Raw genomic sequence first — 21,503 nt, forward strand, 5'->3', positions numbered from 1 at the left:
TCCGATTTAAATGAGGCATGGCATGGGAAAATGCAACAAACAATACTACAAATTAAGTGGAGCTCAATATGCAACGAGTTGCATATTGACAAAACACCACATCAATTATTTAGTTCTCTCCTGTTTATGTACCCAACAATATTAACTGTGGTTAAGCAGGGCAAGAGGTGAAGCATAATAAAACTATCTATTTAGGCAAGTTTAAATGAGGCCGGAAATAACAAATAACAATTCCGGAAAATCCCCATATGTCATTTAGCAATTTAAAGCAAACAACAATTTTAAACGTTTTAAATGTTATTATCATGATGCGGATGACATATGCAAGTTTTAAGCAATTTTATGGAAACATTGACATGAGCATGATACGAGGCATTTGTCGCCATGGCGGAAGGAAAAGGGTGCCACTGCGGTGAAACGGAAATGGTGCTACGGCAACATCCCGGTTTCGGTAGCTCATGGAGATACCGGTGCAAAAGGAAGCGTGGCGTGAGCGTGTCAAGCAAGATGGTGGGGTGATCCCGGCAACCGGGTTCCCAAGGGTCGATGGCATGGCAACGGGAACATGCAAGAAACACGTCAGGCACGTTGCAAACGCGAGCATTTCATGCAACATATGCATTCGTCCACAGGCGGTCGTTCTCGGCGGTATACCTTCAAAGCATGCATATTCGGAACGGAATGACTCCGTGCGATGTAGAGGAAGTAGACGTTCTCGGAACGGTCGTAGTGGAAGTAGTGGTACACGTTTCGGAGAGGGACTTGATGAACCCAACATCTACAGGGCGACGGTAGTGGTGCACGGTCGTCGTGGTACTTGGCATCACATCGTGTGGTCGTACACATTTCGTAGATGTTCATGTCGCCAGTGTCGTGGTACTTGGGGCCTTGCTGGACTTGCTGGTCTCGGTTCTTGCGACGGTAGTGGTTCACGTCGCGTTGTGGAAGTAGTGGTTCACGACGGAGAGGAACTTGGAATTTCTGCTACCCGGGTCTTCGGCGACGGTAGTTGTGCATGTTCCAACATCAAACTTGGAGGGACACCGACGTCGTGGTACTTGGTGAATCCCGGAGACGGTACTTGACGATCCAGGTATGGGTCTTGGCGGTCTTGACGAATCCAAGTGACACGAGGCACACGTCCACGGTAGTCTTCAGACTTGGGCTCCGGGTAGATGACTTGAGGGTCTCAGTCAGGAGCACTTGTGGCAAAGAAGTGCCCGCGAACGAGACGATGCAGCACGAATAGGAGGCGGATGCCACGCTCAGGCGAGCGGCAGGGCTCCCTGATCGGAGTCGGTAGGGACGGCACGAGGCGGTGATGAAGAGGAGGTCGTAGGGAGAGCTGCTGGAGGTGGATGCAGAAGGTCGCCGGGCGGCGGAGGTACGGCGGCACGCCGGTAGCAGGAGGCGAAGGCGGAGATGGTCCGGTTGGGCGACGCGGATGGATCTGAAGGCGGAGACGGCACGCGAGGAGGAGGTCGGGATGGGTCGTCGAGGCTGGAACCAGGGTGGAGGCGCACAGGAGGAGGCTCGAGGCGCGCTGGAGGTGGTGGTGCTCGCGGGTGCAAGGCGGCCGGTGCTCGGGCTCCGGCGAACTCCGACCAAAACGGAGGGGACAAGCGGCGCGGGGCTCCTGCTGGGCGCGGAGGACGACGGATGCGGGCGCAGGTGCTCGAGGAGCTCCTCTCCTCGAGCGCTTGGGCGACGGGAACTTGGCGAGGAGGAGGCGCGGAACACCGGTTCCATCCGGGAACGAGGCAGGGCGAGCTGGGCGGCCTGGACTCGCCGGCCGGAGGGGCGACGGGGCATGGCTTCGGGCGCCATGGGAGGCAAGGCATGGGGCATGTGTGGAGTGGCGGCGCTGGAGGAATCGAGAGGGAGAGGGGATCGACAGGTGCACGCTAGGTTAAAACAGGGAGTTCGCTGCGCTTTGGGCCGGCCTGGGCATAGGTTGGAGCTGGGCTGGGCTCTCTCTCTCTCCCTCTAAAGAAAAATAAAACAAAACAGAGATAAGAAAGAAAAGAAAGAGAGGTTAGGGGAAGAAGTTGGACACGCGGATAATTTTCCCGGACTCACAAAAATGTGCTTGTTCCGAGAAAATAGAAAAGGCCATGATTGAAAGATTTAAATTCAAACTCATTTGATTTAAATTCAAATGATTTGAATAGGAAGTGAGGGTTGGGAAGGTCCAAAAATGTTCAGATTTTTGGTGGAGCTCTGGAATATGATGAAAGAATATATGGCAAGGTTGGAGACCAAGAATTAAGATAACAAAGGCATTGGGATAATTTGCAAGTGTGTTATGGTGATTTCCAAATTAAAGAAATATTTAATATAGCTCCCTAATATTGGGAGGATATGTTATAAAGAGAAGTGACCCTTCCCTCGATTTAAATAGATCAAACATCTATGCAATTTATTAGTTGAGTTGAGATGCCAAGATTAATGACATGATGGCATGATGACATGATGCAATGCAAAAATAAAAGAGCAAGCACAAAAGAAACACACGGTGATCACGAAAATATGGAAGTCTTATGCTGGCAAAAGCGGGGGTTTCGGCTGGCTTTACCTACTATTGGATTTGAACCAATGACTCTCGCCGTATGAAAGCGATACTCTAACCGCTGAGTCAAGTAGGTCAAGCTGAGTCAAGTCAGAGAAAATCGAAAAAAATAGAAAGCCAACCAAAGCGCAACCAGAGTTCTCCGCGGGGTGGAGCGCTAAGAAAGAGAAAGCGTTATCGCTATACGAAATGAAGCAGCGGCTAGCACACTAAGATAAACCACTTGGTTTAAAAAACTGCTTAGTGGCGTGTGATTTCAACACTATTCCAGAGGTATATGACAAAAATTGTGGGAGAGACCTCTATGTTCCTCAGCTTAAATCATTCTATGATTGTTTACAATTCTGTCATCTATTTTACATGAGGGCTAGAGGGTGGTCTTGGAGCAAGAAAAGTGTTGAGTCCAGGCGCATTATGGTACGACTGAGACTGAGTTGGGCAGGAGCAAGCGGTTGGATTGGCCTGACTCTTCAAGACCAAAGATACTCGGCTTCCTCTTCATCAAGTCACGAAATTCGACCCTTAGTTAGCAGCACCAAAACTAGAGCAGGCCCAAGACAAGCAAGAACAGTCAGTCAGCACCGATCAGGCAGGAAGCAGACAGTAAGCTAAGAATACTGGAAGAAGGTGGTCGCTCAGCCAAAGCCCTAGTTCAACCAGAACAGTAGGGAAAGCGGTAGAGGCCGCTCCGTAGCTTTGGTCGTCGCACTCTAATCCGCTTTAGAAGAAGCAGCTATTCTATTGCTTGGCTATAAAGCCTATAAGTAAGAACTCTGGGGAAGGAATCCGATCTGCAGATGAAGCAGAAGCAGGCAAAAGGCGAGCGCACAGCGAGGAATTTTCCATACTAGATCGACTCAACATTACCGAATCTACTCTGAGACTCTCTTCTCTTCATGGTTGGCTGTAAAAAAAGAGTCTCTTTAGTCCCCAACTCTATGGATTTTACTTTTTGGCTCAACACCCTGCTCTCGACGTTTGCTCGGGACGGGAGGCTATGAAATAGTTGAAAGCAGATGCAACATTAAAGAAAGTCAATCCAGTAGCCTTAAGTCGTACCGAACACTATGTCCTAATAGTAAGGGATTTCTTTCAACCCGGTGGTAAGCCGGTGGTACCCGGAGAAAACGTTGCCCGAAGGAAGGGACTAAACCCATCTGTTCAAGTAGTAGCCAAGTAGTACCGAAGGAGTATCTCCGAGTTAAGGAGTACCGAAGGGAAGGAAGAAAAACCAAGTGAAAGAAAGAGATCGCAATGGTCTAAGATATAGTCAGTGAACAATAACTCAGATCTGATGTCGGATCGAAACAAAAATGCAAAAAGACAACACAAACGTAAAAGATCGAACTCTAATTTAGTTACTGAGTGAGATGTTTTGCTACCTACAAAAGGTTGGTTCTTCCCCTACAACCCCTAGCCCTCCAAGGCAGTACTCTTCATCGGCAAATCCGAATGTCTCGATCCGAGTTGAGACCCACCTACAGAAATTGATCCATCAACGGCTTTTTCTATAGTGGCAGGAAGTCTCCAACTCTTCGATATGCGCTAGCTAGGTAATCCCTTTACTTAATCTGATATGGGATCTCTTGCTACCAGAAAGGAACTGAACTGGCTTGCCCGGAAAGAATGGATTGCGACCCTTGGAGAGCTAATGGTACTGGACTGATAGCGCACTGATTGAACCGACCCCGGACGTACCACTGGGGAACCTGTGGCTGGAGAGAATCTCTCGCGATGGAGAAATGTCAAATGGGAAGCTCTATGGAGGCACACATCGTGTCGTTCGTCATCGAAATGGGACTGACTCGCTCGGGAACAGGCACAGGATTGAGGAACTTTCTGGCGTAACACACCCGTAATGGGGCAATCTGACTAGCTGGTCAAAACCCTTTCCGCAGTGTTTAAGTGGTGCTGGAAGGAATCAAGAGGGGAGGAGGAAAGCTGTACCAGGTGGAAGGAGAAGAGCTGATTGCTACTAAATCAGAACAAGCTTAGTTCTGCATGATGGCTCAATGGTGCATGGTCAACTCAGTAAACCTAACATCTCTGATCTCTGATCCAATTTCAACCCTACTGAACTCTTAAGAGTAGGTGTTTCAAGAACCTAAGTCCTTACAAAAAAAAGAATCCATGATCACTATAGACCCCCGAAGGTACTGAGCCCAAACATCTGAAGCCATACGGATACTCACATCTGCAAAAGGCTGAGATTGAGAATTGAGGAATTGCTGAAGAATTCACTGATACAATCCTCTACTAGCCCCTTTGCTTCACCTGTGCTGTTAGTGAAGAAGAAGGATGGGACATGGAGGATGTGCATTGAAACCAGGCAGCTGAATGCCAGTACAGTAAAGAAGAAATACCCAATTCCGGCACATAGATGCCCTATTGGATGAGTGGTGCTAAATATTACAGCAAGATTGACTTAAGATCTGGCTATCATCAGATCAGGATGAGAGAGGAAGACAAGCCCAAAACTTCATTCAGAACCCTGTAACTATGAATTCAATGTGATGCGGGCTTACAAATGCTCCTGCAACGTTTCAAGCACTCATGAATGATGTGTTCAAGCCCAGAAGATTTGTGTTGGTTTTATGATATACTTCTTGACAGTAAAACACTGAAGGAGCATCAACAGCACTTGCAGCTAACACTTTTTCTGCGGAATCAGCTACATGCTAAGATGAGCAAGTGTGAGTTTTGACTTTCAAAGGCGGAATATTAGGGGTAAAATGGAAAATAAGGTGGCAGATGCATTTAATAGGAGAAAGGCCGGAACATCTGTCCAGCTGGTCCAAGGTGTGCAAACCGCTTTGTGAAGGCCGACTGAGAATGAGGGACCTAGTAGTGTATTTCGAAGCCTTCTAGGCAAAGCTGCTTTGGCGTGCACTGAAAGGGCGTCTTCCTTTCCTATATTATACCAGAGGTGAGTGCATAATCTGGTGTAGAACGGAGGGGATATCCTAAGTTGATGTGCACAAGTGCTTCCTCTGATTGAAGTCGATTGCCTCAACCAATTTCTTAGTACATCAACACAAGAAGTGGCGAATTGGGGATGGTACTACCTCAGTGAAACTGTGGGAAGATGGGTAGGTGGGGCCTCTCAACCAAGACATCGCGGTTGGCGAGTGGGGACTCTACTGAATTCTAGCATGGGTGTGGTAGATTACTGACGTGAAGCCGGACCTCTATGAGTGCTCTACATGGCCGGATCAAAGCTATTCTAAAAACTAGATCCATTGGAGTGGGAAGTACTCAAGATGTAGAAGAGGACTCAAGCAGGTTTGGTCCTCTTTCTCTGATGTGTTCTTAGAACCCACTACCCTCCCTCCTAAAAGACCATGTGACCATCGGATTCACCTCACGATAGTCAACCAGTGAATCAAAGGCCTTATAGGTATTCACACCACCGGATGAAATTGAAGCCATAATCAAGGAGTTACTCTAGAATGGTACTCTACAACCTAGTTCATGCCTCACCGGCTCTTCTTTACAAGAAGAAAGAAGGTTCGTGGCGCCTATGGATTATAGGCAACTCAATGCGCAAACCGTAAAAAAGAAATACCCGATACCGGTCATTGATGATCTTCTGGATGAGCTACACGGTTATACTGTGTACTCAACAATCGTTTTATCTATTCCCACATCGATTCACCAATCCTGGAACTCGTTATGGATAGAAGGTCCGTAGAAGTGAAAGTAGGACGACGGGAGAAAAGAGTAAGGAGTACCGGAAAAAGAAGATTTTGGACTTTCTGCCCACGAAGAAATAGTAGCATTTGAAACTGGAAAGATTTACTTTGGATAGTAAATCCCCAAGGAAGGGCTATAATCCAAACAAAGGAGGAGCTAGCGGACAGTTCGAATTTCAACGATTAGGGAGGGGAATGAAACACTTGTCTTTCACAATCAATTCTTTCTTTTTTTTATGTTTAGGACACGCGAAGCGAGAGCGAAACTCGCTATGAGGAGAAGACTCGGCAAGAGAGGTTTGAACAAGAGGAACTGCCGTCTAGTTGAGTTTGATCATTCTCTCTTTCTATCTCTCTTTCTTTCAAGAGCTGAATAAGGGCATATCCACAAAGGAGAGAGAAATCGGACTTTCTTCTTTACCCCCCTCATTATTCAAGACGTGAATATAAAGTGTATTGTACTCCCTTGGATCTTTTCCGGGATCTTTACTCGTCGTTGATCAAGGAAGCTAGAAGGAAGATGGGTGGTAGGGTGAATGGACATTCGTATCCTCTCCGACTCGTCGGTTAGGAGAGTAGCGACCAAAAAGAAATCATTATACAGGATAACTGCTGTAGAGATAAAATGTAGGAAGGAGAAAGTTGGTTTCAATGAGTCATGTGAATTGTAGAAGAAATAGGTAAACAAGGCGGGTTAATATATATACGTTGAAAAGCAAGGGGATAAATTGAACGAAATGAAGAGCAATCCAGAATCCTATTTTGTATACTATAAGAAAAAGGCACTGAAAACTTGGAAACGGAAGATGTTGTAACTGATATGGGTAGTCACACATTAGGCAAAATGGTGTAGTGGTTGGGCCAGGTAGCTTCTTCTTTTGAACAGCATTTCATTCTGTTTTGGATGCTTTCTACTATGTTTCAAGTGATCAAAGAAGAGTTTATTTCCCACTACTCATATCACATCTTATGTGTTGATGCAAGCTGACTAAATCAATAAGATGGTATTCGTATTTGATTAGACAAGATGGTATTCTTCTTTATTCCGGAGCACAACAATCCGGATCTCTATCTTATAGCTTATCCTTCCTATTCTGTATGTATTACGGTCATGTCAAGTCAATGGTCTGTCTGCCCTGCAACCGGTCTTGAATGGCTTCAGTGAATTGTTTGCTGAGCCTACAGAGTGACCTCCTAGGAGGACAATAGACCACAAAATACCCTTACTACCAGGCACTAAACCTGTCAATCATTAGAGAAGGGACAGAGTTCAAGATAAGACTATCTTGCCTGTTTGGTAGAGAGAGTACCGGGTATTCCGATGGTTAAAGATTCAAGTCTTAGTGGCAAAGGGGGACAGCTTTGGCCTGCAACCGTTTCCACTTTACGGCCCACAGCTTGTGTTCTTCGGTATTAATTCGGTTTCTGTTTGTTTGGCTTGTCTCGTGCACCACCTGAATTGAATCATAGTAATGGGACTTTGGTAATCCAGTGATGAAGTCAATGCTGATAATGGACCATGCTTCATCAGGAATGGGTAGAGGATCGAAGAGGCCAGGGAGTTTTTAATGTTCTACCTTAGCTTGCTGACAGATTTGACACTTGTTGACAAAAGATTCCACTGATTGAAAGATTCCTGTCCAAGCAAATAGTGCCTTGATGCGGTGATAAGTAGCAGTAATGCCAGAGTGGGCACCAATACCACTGGCATGAAGTGCTTGCAAGATGTTTTTTTTCATTTAGAAGTTTGCACCAACCCATACTCTTCCTCTATATCGAATGACCCCATTATGCAATGAATATTTGCTATTCTTGTGAGTGCTCAGGACTGCCAATTCAGATAGTCAATTCTGGGTGAATGTGTCTTTGCTGTACCCTGCAACAATATCAGTGAGCCATTGTGGTTGACAGGAAGTAATGGCATTGAGTTCATCTGGCTCATGTAATCTAGATAGTGGTGCATCAGCTGCCCTATTCTCTGAGCCTTTTATTGGATGGTATATTGTAATCCCATGAGCTTGAGGAAAGGAAAGCTTTGTGCTGCATTGGTGTTTTAAGTCTTTGAGCAGTCAAATGAGCTAAGCTCCTGTGAATGAAACGCCTGTCCTGCTAAGCCCAAACTCTAATGTGCTTGACTTGGAAGTAGGCCACTCTTTCACTGTGAGGATCTTCTTTTAGTCTGTAGCCACCCCTTGCCCACTAATGACATGACCCAGGTATTCTATCTGTGGTTGAGCAAATGAACATTTATTCAACTTCACATATAGTTGATTCTGCTTCAGAAGGTCAAATACTTGCTGCAAATGGGTGACATGATCTTGCAAGGATTTGCTGTAGATTAAGATGTCATCAACAAAAACAAGTACACAAACCCTAGTCAGCTCAGCCAGAATTGTGTTCATAGCACTCTGGAGGGTGGGTGGTGCATTTGTGAGCCCAAATAGCCTAAAATTCATAGTGACGTGGGTCTTGAATGCCGTTTTGTATTCGTCTGCTTCATGTAATCTTATCTGATGGTAACCAGCTCTCAGATCCAGCTTAGTAAACCAAACAGCACAAGATAACTCATCCAACAATTCTTCAACTACAGGCATTGGGTATTTTATTAGACGAATCCATCTTATTTCCTTATTTCTCTGTTTTGGTAGCAGGAGAAGTAGTTTGTTCAGCCCGGACTTCAAAGTAGTCTCCCCCGTTGACCTTCTTTTTTAGATAGAATCCTCAATGAGTGGAAAGGACTCCCAAACTTGCTCCACAGTACTATACCATACAGAGCCGCGCCCTTGTGATATGATAAGAAGAAAAGGGGCCAGGCCGCCCTCTTTTCTTTTCCGCACCAAGCCTTCTTGTAAAATCGGGTGTATAGCTCAGTTGGTAGAGCATTGGGCTTTTAACCTAATGGTCGCAGGTTCAAGTCCTGCTATACCCAAAACAAAAAAAACCACTCTTGTATTCGTAAGGATGCATAGTAGCCTTCAAAGAGCACTCTTTGGCCTTGAGAAAAGCCCCTTTCTCATCAACATCTCGACTTCGCTCGTTGTTTGAGGTCAGTATAAAGGAGATCAGACTGGCTCGGTCATTGATAGGCCGGCCTTCTCCTTATTCATTGGATAGGGCGCGGGGGAAAGTCAAGTCAAGCACTAGTTAGTTGGGGTGGGACGCACCAAAGCAGCGTTCGTTGCACTAGCGCCTTATCTTTTGAAGCTAAACAGAGGCTCGAAAGACGGAGTACGTCCGAAGTCGTTGGCTGCCTTTTTGTAGTGCGCAAGTCAGAGTGAACTTCTTCTTCTGTTCTGCGAATCTACTAACGAGAACTGCCGTACAGTCCTATCTTTTTTTAAGAAAGATCGTAGATGAACGTTTCGTTTCGTTACCTAAGTAGTTGAGCAATTCATTCCAAGGTAAACAAAGAGGTATTTCCTTTTCTCGTTCAGTCCTTCTCTCCTTCCATCCCAGTAGGCCTATTCATGCTTTTTTGCTATCCATCTTGATCAAATAGAAGAAGGGGAAATTCAGACTAGGCAAAACACCTCAAAAAGTGAAAAAAAGATAAAACAACTTTCTTTCAAGTAGTAAACCATAGTTCTCATCCTAGGAAACCATATCGATCATCGGTTCAGAGCTCCCAACTACGAAGCTCTTTTCTAGAGCGAGTCAACAATTCGTGGATCCATGGTTTGGATGAAGCTATGTACCCGGGTAGAGATGATTTGTCTCAAAGATGTTCCGCTCATCCAAGAATCTGAAACTTCATCTACATAAACTCATAAATAGCCCTTTCCTTTCTTTTCTTGACTTCAAAAGGTAATCAATCCTTTCTTTTCATCTTTTATCAAGTCTTCCTCTTCCTGATTGAGTCAATCAGGGATAGAAATTCGGATCAACTATGAGGAGTAGGGCTGCTGGGCAAGTGAATGAACTCTGTCCTAGGCATTTCCAATAAGTTCAGTGAAGTGAGGGCGAAGCCTTTTTTGAGAGGGAAAATACACTCCAAATGATATTCCATAATGGAAGGAATGAGTGGAAGATTTACTGGAAGAAAAAAATACGATACTTTTCTAGTCGTAGGTAGGGCTACCTATCTAGTTTCGTGCTTCGGGCGTACCAGATTCAATAGGCTAGGTTATAGCTGACAGATTTCTTTAAGAACTAGCCGCCTATAAGCCTCGCTAGTAGTATTCCTGCCCAGTGCCGGAGTAGTGACTCACAAGGTAAGTTCTCCTCGATGCATTTCCAACACTCTATTTTTCTACGTACACTTTTGATTCCTCAGTAGGTAGGGACAACGTTCGAGATCTCATCCGACCGTCTATTTCTCACTGATTGGGAGATTGGATTGGAATCCGAGGAGAACTGATTGGATGTCATGGAACGAATGGGGCACTACGTTGGTTACCCACTGCTAGCCTAGCGGAGATTTCTCTATTTGTTGAAAGTGGAAAGGAGTCATATTTGAATCGGAAAGTTGGGCTCGTTCACTCACACCTTTCTTTGATTATCGATGACTTGGCTTCTTGCTCAAGTAAGCACCCGGCATACCAATTCATTATCCTTGGGGCTCGGCTCGCTCCTTCCTATCTACGTTATTCTTTCTTTGTTACTCTCGTAATGACGTTCCGAAAGAAATCAAGGTTACCAGGTCACAGCTCTGATTCTTCTTCCCTTATAGAACCTTCCCGCAAGAAATCAGTGGAAGTGGGTCCGCCCCTACAACTCATCAAATCAGCCTTCTTTTCTGTTCTGCGCTGTACATATTCTCAAGTTATGAGAAAGAATGGATTTGAATGCAATTTGGAATTAACAAAATAAACGAATGAAGAATATTTTTACCTCTTATCTGATAAGCAATCAAAGCATTTGAACTGCTCAATGAACAATAAAGAAAGAGCTAAGGTAAAAAAGTATATGTGTTACTAATAGTAAACCAATTTTATTTGGAGTTTGCTTTCAGCTGAACATGTTATAACTACAAATGAGGTGAGGCTTGATTAGGTGGCTTTGCAAGAACTAGGGAGGAACACAAGTTATGTACTTTAGGCTAAACATATGAATTTAGAAGATCAACTTTTCCAATTGGACATAAACAAAAGCAACCAATAATATATATATATAAACTTCAATAATATTTTCTCTATGGTGAAGTAATTTCATCGATAACCACTAAACGATTAAGTAGCGATGTATGCAAAGCTAGACAACGAACATTTCATAATACACTCGTTCTGCATATCTTTAGGATAAAAGAAAAAACTGCGAAAAAATCCGTTTTCCTAAATAAAAAGATCAAGAAATCTATTTTGTATGGTTCTTATTTCGTTGAAAACGTTTCCATGAGACTTTCTTTCATTGAAGAAGTCCATGACTTGTTCTAGGTGATATGAGGTTGAACAGGCTTTAGAAAAAATGCAAAGAAGGGTACATGAGGGTGGAATAAAAATCAAAAAGATGACCCCTTCTTTCTTCCTGAGCATTACCGATAAATATTCATTCTTTATACGTTAGGTTGGGTTTCAGATGTATATCATTTATTATATGAAACCAAAAAGAAGAAATGACAAGAAAGTTGTATATAGATGGAGGAATAAATTATGATGTGGAAAACAAGGCAGGGGTTCAAATCCTGTCATCCCTACCTATTACTTCTCCTATGGGCAGTAACGAGGGATCAATTGAGATCGATTCAAATTGGACAAAATTCAGAGTTTCATTTTTCTATATGCATGCGGTACAAAAATCATCCTTTTCTTTACTGCTTTATCTCCCGGAAAGCGCTCTTAGTTCAGTTCGGTAGAACGTGTGTCTCCAAAACCCAATGTCGTAGGTTCAAATCCTACAGAGCGTGATTCTGTTCTTGTTATGTCGAATCCAAAAAAAAGAACTTATATAAATATAAGAAAATGAGACAGTAATGAGGTCCATATCGTCATCGTAATAAAAAGAAAGATCTGCAAGCATTCTTTATGGGAGTCGGGGCTTTCTGATTTGAAGTTGCTGGAAAAGGACCTCTGTGATCGGTTGATCATTAGTCGTTTTTTTAAGGTAAGTAGGCAGGGGTGTCTTGATCGAAACCGAACTTCAATTCCACCCAGCTCAGATTCTATGCAGCAGTGGGGAAGACCTGTTTATACTTTTATTGAGAATTCCATTTCTTCCTGCCGCACCCCAATTCTTTCCCAGCAGTTGAAAATTGATATGAGATCTTGAACCCAGGGGGCTCCTATGTTCTGGGCAGAGGCATTGATGCGGGCTATTAGAATAAGGTGGTAAGGTCCAGGCATCTTCAAACCCCACATATGCCCTCTTTGATCTAGTAAGGGGAATGAAAGAAACAGGAATGTTGCACAGTAAAGTGTCAGCACTCATCCCCAAACTCCATAGGCCCCGCAATAGAAAGAGTTTACTTCGGTGCCGGAGAGCCGAAACCGCTAACCGAAACAAGACATATTCACTTTGACCACAGCCACCCGCACTTGCCTACCCGACTGGCTATTTTAGCTATTCTCTCTTCAACCTTCCTCTAACCTAAAATAGTCGTACCGCTCCCCCTTTAGAGATAGATTTCTTTATTCTCTAAGCTAGCTAAACGCCCGAAACATAATAAGCTAAGCCTCCGTCGATTTAGCCAAAGCAGGCCTGGAGAAAATAATGGGAGTCGGTGTCCCTTAAACGCCTTGTTTCCTCTTCTTTACGGTGGCTTCTTCTTAAATGAAAGAAGATCTCTGCTGCGCTTATGCCTTCAAACCCGAAAACAGTGGTTATTACGACACCAGGTGAAATAGCTGCTTTTTCTTCTCTTCCTCCCCTCGACCTATTGAAGTTGCGCTCACCCGCAGCCCTAAGCCCTACAGTTCCTTCGCTTACCGCCTAATCTTAATCTATTGCCCTGCCTCCAAGAGAAGAAATGGCACCAACCGATACAATGGCAGCTAGTTCCAGGGAAGCTGCTTCAATGGAAGTTGGATTGCCTAGTTGCTTTTGAGTTCGATTTGAACTAGTTTCCAAGCTTTTTTTTCATCCATGCCTATAAGTATAATTATCTTTTCCAATCCGAGTGTTCCATCGGACTTACTCCATTTGCTTCTAGGGTCCATTTGCTTCTAGGGATAGATAGGGCTGGAGTCGTCAGTGCTAGAATGAAATGTGAATGAGAGCATAGATTGATTGTCTCACTGCATGTACGTATAGTAACCGGTTAATAATACTAAGGGTCCCTAATACTAATCTCGACATGAGAGGAACGTGTCCTCTCGGCCTTGATATATACTAACAAATATGGTTTTTTCACTCAGACATGAGAGGTGAGATCGATTATATGATGGAGACAGATGGAGGAGCAGAAAGTGAGAGATTGTGGCGTGAAGCACATGTAAGGTGTACAACTCTTGAGACGGATGCATCGAGGTGCCGGCCTGTGAGAACGCTCGTCATAGCGTTGCGCCATAATTTTGTGATGGGTCTTTCGTTTTAAAAAAAGGAGTTTTTCGGGTCTAGTTTACCGGTCCGTCAATAAATGCGTATGAAAAGTGAAATAGTTGATGTGATGGATGTGCCCGGTATCGATCAATGAAACATCGGCTCGACGCAGGATTTCAATAGAACGAAAAACATCGTAAGTAGTAGAGGGATAGGTACTTATTCCCGGGCAGCGGCTTTAGAGTAGGAAAGGGTGTGGCCATAGTTTCTTGCACACCGAAGCTATTAGTGACCCGCTTTGGAGACTCATCCCAGGGAAAAGGTAGGAGCACTAAAAGCATCTGTTGGTGGGTAATCAGCGGAGCAACTTCTTTACACGCCGAAGTAGATATGTATGGTCAGGGGAAACCGACAAAGGAACCATAAGCTAGAATACTGGTATCAAGAGATGACAGGTACAACCCCATCTTCTATTTTGAAAGGAAAAAAGAAGAGGTGCACACGGCTAACTAATCTAAATAATGAGTGAGAAAAGACCTTCCTTCGTGGGCATTGACCGCTAAAGATGCCACTGCTTCTCTATCCGAGACAACAACTAACACTTCTTTTGGTGTTACTACCCCAAACCCCAATCATTCTGTTCGCTCATACCACGTATCAATAATCACTCCAATCTGACACCTGCGCCATGTTTATCGATCAAAAATGAATGAACTTCTGGTTCAGAAACCAATCGTGTGGATACGTGGACACAATGGGATTATTCCTGCGAGTAAGAAGCGTTCACAATCGGGTAATTCGTACCTCCAGCTGTCTAAAAATAAATATCTCACCTAGCAGGAACGTAAATCCCAACTAGATTAGATGGAAACGCGTATCATGTGAGGAATCAATCCTACACTCCTTTCTGGCTATTTGAAAGTCGTGCTAGCATTCTTTTTTATAAACAGGAATGGAGACAGAGCTTTAGCCTTACTTAGCTTTATAAAGAGAATCAACTTATCTCCTTTCCTTTGCAACATTACCGAAGGAAGCTCGACGTAAGGATTGCATACTTTCTCTTTATAGATATTATTGTTATATATAACTTGTGTCTTTCATCATGACTAGGGTTTCATTTCCTCGCGCAGCAGTGAGTACCCATAGTATCTATCGTTTACGGCTAGGACGCCCTCTAATCCACCTCATGCTAGGAATCCATCTCTATGCTTTGGTTGGGGTCTAGCGGATTCAAAGCCATCGGATCTTAGTCAAATGCACTTTTTTCCAAAGAAGACAGATTGAGAAAGGGCTAGCGGTATTAAAGCAAACCAAGCCCTGACGACTCCTTTCCTTTTTACAGGTGTACAGGACCCGAAGGGAGAAATAGACCCACACCGGACGAGTTAAGCGCTAGGCGTTTTCTCGCTGGTTAGCGCACTCGTGTACCATGGACCCCATAACCCATTGTATTCCCTAAAGCCCTGAACCCCACTTTCTCCGCCTTTCGAAGGTCATACCACTAGTGTAGTACTGAAACGAGGATTGCGCCTAGCGTAGGACACCTAACTTGACTCAGCATCCCTTGCTAAAAACGAACAAGGTGGGTTTGTTTAAACAATGGGTACTTCCGGAATCGAAGCCAAACAAAGGGCGAAGCCTAGGACTTGAAAGAAAACGGAAGCAGTGATACGAAAACCAAAATAAGAAAGAATTAGACGCATAGGACTATCTTATCCACAGTGTTTTTCAACACACCCTCATCAGATCATTTACGCGGGTCTGACACAGGCAGTGAAGAAAAAACTATAGATGATATAGATTCGTAGCTCTCGTCGTCTCTTACTCGCTCTAGAAATAGGTGGTGATCAGGAACTTAAGCTCATAGAAACGGAATGTTACAGAGAAGGTAAGGCACTACCAGTTACTTCGCCTTGTGCTATAGAGTTCAAAGAGCCGGACGTAGGTAGCTCTATAAATACATCACCAGCGTAAGTTCTTTCTCTCAGGTTCTCTCTGCTCCGAGTGAAGGAGTTGGGAAGTCAAAAGATGCTTCGAAGGAAGATTCCCACCTTTGTTCAGCTATTGAGCTGAGCGCACTACACTAGGTCGAAGTCCGTTGCTTGTCATTTTCAAGGTGACGACACCGCTCGAGACATTGGTTCACACGTGGGTTCGAATCCCAAAAGCCAGATCGCTTACTAATCGTGAAGATAGTTACTCGCTCGATTTCTAGGAATTTGAGTTGCTCAAAAGGAGTTGCTTGTTTGTTACGAACCAGTGAACCTACTCGCTTCCTCGGAACCAGAACTTAACCGGATGCTGGCGACCAGACCCCAATCGTTGAACTCGCTTTACCCACCGATAGGAACCTGATTAGTAGGTTTAATAGAATATTGATTTCTATTTCTTGTTGCTAATGGAAATCACATCGTTCGCTTGCGGCTGAAGTGGAGATACGGCAGTAGATCCAGAAACCAAGCAAGGGATAACATTTCTTCTTAACATCCACCCCCATACCGCCTATCTAGGGGGCTTCAGGGATAGATGAGGGCTTTCTTTGTGCATATGGTTTAATGATTCATACACACCTTCTCTTCTTTGATGAATATCCCTATTCTGGATCTATTGCCTTAGTTCATAGCATAGGTTTCGCTTGAGGTGGAGCGCTAAGCAAGAGAAAGCGTTATCGCTATACGAAAGGAAGGGGAAGATGCCTACTTAACCGTATATCTGCCTTTGTGGCTGAGCACAAGAAATGACACTCTACCTAGTAATAAGCATAACAATAGCAGCACGATTACCTTGACTTTCCTTCTTCTCCTCGGAACGTCAAGTCGGTCGGAAAGAAAGCGCGGTGTAGCTGGCATCAGCATCTCTTGTCAGGTTCGCACGCACAAGGGTGGTAGGTAGGTCTCTTTACGTGTCCCGCGAGGCTTTGATCTTTCCATGTATTGGCGCATAGAGATTTGACTGAGCAGTTGTATTTCTTTTATGCACATTTACTTATGTTGATAGAGGGAGTGGGATGAAAAACGCATAGTAGGAGATTGCCTGCCTACCGTCTCGTAGGAGACCCAAACCTCGCATACGGGTGGACCGAGTCGGGTGAGTAGGCTGGATTGCTAAGTTCTACCTCCGTTTGATCCTCTACCGGCTCTAGTGGTCATATAAAGGAACACAAGCGGGTAACCACTTAGGGAACTAGGACCCGGTATCTGCTGATTCCACTGGAGTGACTTACTCTCGGAGGGAGAACCGGTTCTTGAATCTGTTAGTAGTACACGTAGGCGCGCGAGCACTACGATATCAGAACTTACTTTTTTATTCCATTTTCGTGCTTAAACAACGATTCGCCCGTGGGATGATCAGTGGGGTTGATGCCCTGTAATCATACATAGTTGGACTTTGTGCGTGCCTTGCTTGTACAATCAGAAGCTGCAGGAGGAACCTTCCATGGAGGACAGGCGGTGAGCTCTGGATCCTAAGACTGTGACACGATGCAACACTTCCCATTTTAGGCGGAGCTTGCTTTGGGACTGTGGATACACGACCTTTTTGAGGACAATGTCGCCTTGGAGAATACTCGCTCTTTAACTCGGAGTCGTAGAAGCTAGTGTTGTCATGCTTGCTCGAAACATGCTTGAGGAGTGATGTGTCTCATATTCAAGCGACGTTGCTTCGGAGAGCGACCACCAAGGAGCATCTTGAAGTGGAGTACGACGACTTCTGCTCCAAGGGAGAAAGCTATGCGCTTGTGAGGCGGCTTTTGCTTGCACAGTTGCTTTTGAAGATGATCCACCCCATTTTCTCAGAAGAGAAGTCAGAACATGTGTTTTTCACGACCCGGACGATAGAGAGCACTTTCCAATAAGCATTACAGACTGATCACATGGTACTCTCTCTACGCCCAATGGACCTTCCACTACTGCGCCAGGAAGAAAGCTGGATCGACGTGTTATAAGCCGTCACCGTAGCGGAGAGAAGCTAGATGGCTTATCGATTGCTAGCTATCAGCATAGGTAGTATTTTGGTACCAACAGGCCAAGCTAGCGGAATTCTTCACAGGGAAACAACATCTTGAACTTGGAAATGATCGTTTCAACGAAAACAGTCTATTTATGAGAAATGCTATGTTATGTTTTTTCCGCCCGGTGAGTAGATACGAATCGAGGTATTGATTTGTTTTGCTACCAGGAGGGGGGTTCGGGTACACGCCAGCTCTTTCTCATATAGCTAAAAAACACAAGTGATTTTGTCTTGTCAAAGTAAAATACTCAGGGCAATCTACTCATATCAAGCGGGTCTTAGCGGAGTCCAATTTATCAAAGTTTCATTGTGACCTTTATTCTGGTTAGGGGCAAGCAAGAAAGGGTGAATACGGGAGTTTTATTTTCTTTCTGGGCAACTTTCCCAAGTCGTTCCACAAGAGATAAAAAGGATATAATGGTGATGAAGACAAAGCGCATAGAGCGCATACAGTTACCTTTTCATTTAATGAATTTCGTATAGAGAAGCAAGTTCTCATATCGGATCTGGAGATGCTTTCCTGTTGGTTAGTGGTCCTACCCGTATCGATCCTTCTATTGAGAAGCACCATCCGGAAAATGAGTTACCCGCAGCTCGAGCAGAACTACTCCGAAAGTCATCTTAAGTAACTTAGGTCACCTAAAGTCACACTAGTGCCTCCATCTCAAGGAATCTATAAAAGATACCAGAAAGCCCCAAGAAGATATGGATGCGATAAACTCTCTGAGCCGAGAGGTGAAAGTTCCGGTGGTGATGGTGGGCGGGCCAGTCGATCCGTACCGATGCTTACGTTCGGCTTTGCTCCTATCTTAGCAATCCGAACTTACTATTCAAGATGGGCTCCTGGCAGGCTGGAGCCACCTACTCAATGCGATCTTCCGAATGGAATGTATCAAGAGCGTTCTTCCTTTGGTCACTCAGGTTAAGGAAACTATTCCTACTGTACTCGAGTCGAAAGCTGTTAGCGCTGCATGCGCAAGGTTCCCGTTCACTTCTATTACTTCCGGGCTGGCTAAGTCGACCGAACGGAGAAAACACCCGATCCGATAGTGGAAGAAGAGAAACTCGATGCAGCTGCCTAGTCATAGATCTTACCCTATGTATCTCCTGGGAACTTCACACCCACACAATAAAGATATTGGGAATGGAGACTTCGAAGACGAAAGTGATAGTAGCAAGCAGGCTTATCGGTGGGCTAGGGGTCTTTAACTAACACAAGCCTGAGAAGGAAGCGTTCATGAATATCAATCATTAAGAAAGTTGTCCTTGTTTGTGCGTTGGGTATTACAAAGGACGGAAAGAGAAGGAAGAAGCGTTGGTCAGGGAATAACATGGGTCCCTACCAGGAAGGCCAAATTATGCTGTCTATAATTACATCGGTAGGACTTTTCCCAAAACCTATAACTGGGTGTTATAGCTGAGTGTGTTTGCTTCAATGCTTGGATTTATCCATAGCTGAGGCGAGCAAAACTCCCCTCTTTGTTGTCTCTGGCCATCTCGGGTTAGGTATGCGTTAGACACCAGAAATGGGTTGTATATGAATAAGAATTTGGACGCGTGCGGAAACACGTTCGCTCTACTTCGGCCGAGAACTGAGGGGCCGACACAAGACCTATTTCGTTTCGGGGTGGACGTCTAGTTCAAACAGTTGAGGGGAAGCCAAGAGAAGACGCTATTGGCAATTAATCAAAGGGTTTTGTTTGATGCGAGTAAGTAAATTTATCGTGAAGATCTAGCCAAGCTATCGTCGGGTGGAACTTTCCTTCAGATGGCCCCATTAAACTATATTGTCAATAGATCGGCTTATAACTCTTACGACTTGTCGGCGACGACTGACCGGATGCCCCTGTGAGTGCTATTCCATGTGCTGGAAAACCTCTTTGGCACATCTTTCGCGATCTAGTTAACATCACTTTAGTGAATCATGTCTTCCATGGCTTAAACCTGCTTATTATACTAGAAACAATGGAATACCTCAAGTTGGATATAGGTGAGGTGGGACTTAAGAATGCCTTGTCTGGAACATCTCTTCAAAGCCAGAATTAGCGTATAGAAAGGAAGCAGCATTTCCTTTCAGCTGCTTTTAAAAAGTCCCCGGGGATATAGCCCACTTCTCATTTCTCAACACCAGCTTCTCTTCTCTTTTCGATCGTAAGTAGTAGAGGGATAGGTACTTATTCCCGGCCAGCGGTATCATTGCTGCTCCCCGCCTAATGTGGATCATTGTGCAATGCTTATGTGAAATCTCAATCCAAAACTGATTCGTTTCGTTGGAAAAACCAACGCCGACGTCAAGATCAGTCTCCTTTCCTTTCAAAAGTGAGCGAGGAGAGCTGAAAAAGATTGAGTTACCTGGAGAAGAACAAATTCGATTTAATAACACAAACAGTACAAAGCGTCTCGCACGTCCATTCTTTTATTTTCGATTTTTCCCGTCCGGAGTTGGATCTGCAGCTTGTGAACCGGCTTTTGGAAGGGGTGGAGGCACCTACCTTGAAAGACAGGAACCTCCTTTTCAAAATATATGGAATTGCGCCCGAAAATCAACAGGCTTTGCTTTTTGAAATCACAAAAATGGTAGAATCATACATGCGGCAGGCAAAAATGGTTTTGCCACCTGCATACGATGTTACCTGGTTTTGTAACCAGTTGGTGGGCGAGGATCCTGCCTCGAGTCTAAGGGATACTTTCGTAGATTTACATTTCAAGGGGCGCGAAAGCTTCACTTGGAACACGGGCTTTGTTAATTTTTATCACGAAATATGGAGGGCCGAAGACTCCCCGCCGGGTAGCGCTATAAGTGCTCCGAATCAGCTTTTTTGGAAAACCCATTGGATCAATTTGCCATTTACCCAATAATTGATCTTCATGTGGGCCACTTTTATTTTACATTTACAAATGCAGTCTTGTATATGCTGCTCACTGTCGTTTTGGTCGTTTTTCTGTTTTTTGTTGTTACGAATAAGGGAGGTGGAAAGTCAGTGCCAAATGCATGGCAATCCTTGGTCGAGCTTATTTATGATTTCGTGCTGAACCTGGTAAACGAACAAATAGGTGGTCTTTCCGGAAATGTGAAACAAAAGTTTTTCCCTCGCATCTCGGTCACTTTTACTTTTTCGTTATTTCGTAATCCCCAGGGTATGATACCCTTTAGCTTCACAGTGACAAGTCATTTTCTCAATACTTTGGCTCTTTCATTTTTCCATTTTTATAGGCATTACGATCGTTGGATTTCAAAGACATGGGCTTCATTTTTTTAGCTTCTTATTACCTGCGGGAGTCCCGCCGTTAGCACCTTTCTTAGTACTCCTTGAGCTAATCTCTTATTGTTTTCGTGCATTAAGCTTAGGAATACGTTTATTTGCTAATATGATGGTCGGTCATAGTTTAGTAAAGATTTTAAGTGGGTTTGCTTGGACTATGCTATTTCTGAATAATATTTTCTATTTCATAGGAGATCTTGGTCCCTTATTTATAGTTCTAGCATTAACCGGTTTGGAATTAGGTGTAGCTATATCACAAGCTCATGTTTCTACGATCTCAATTTGTATTTACTTGAATGATGCTACAAATCTCCATCAAAATGAGTCATTTCATAATTGAATAAAAACGAGGAGCCGAAGATTCTAGGGGGCTACAGCTGCGCTTTTGCAGCACTGAACATGGTTCCGGGTACTCAAGATATTGCGTTTGTGTTTCGAGAGGTGTAGATTGTAGATTCCAGCCGAGAAGACCAGGAAAAGATAAGGATAAAGAATGTCATATATCTCAGGAGCTAGATCACTTCCCGATGAACAAGTCAGAATTGCCTCAACAAAAAT

At 44.3% G+C, this 21,503-nt stretch overlaps 2 non-coding genes and 1 pseudogene across 2 annotated transcripts; all 3 read left to right on the plus strand.

Moving 5' to 3' along the window:
• The first annotated feature begins 1,444 nt into the window (after positions 1-1,444).
• Positions 1,445-21,497, plus strand: LOC123055774 (uncharacterized; annotated as a pseudogene).
• Positions 9,118-9,190, plus strand: TRNAK-UUU (transfer RNA lysine (anticodon UUU)). Its single transcript has one exon. It is a non-coding gene; the product is annotated as a tRNA-Lys (tRNA).
• Positions 12,030-12,103, plus strand: TRNAW-CCA (transfer RNA tryptophan (anticodon CCA)). Its single transcript has one exon. It is a non-coding gene; the product is annotated as a tRNA-Trp (tRNA).
• Positions 21,498-21,503: the final 6 nt, after the last annotated feature.

Source organism: Triticum aestivum, chromosome 2D (genome assembly GCF_018294505.1).
Source record: "Triticum aestivum cultivar Chinese Spring chromosome 2D, IWGSC CS RefSeq v2.1, whole genome shotgun sequence".
Classification (NCBI taxonomy): domain Eukaryota; kingdom Viridiplantae; phylum Streptophyta; class Magnoliopsida; order Poales; family Poaceae; genus Triticum; species Triticum aestivum.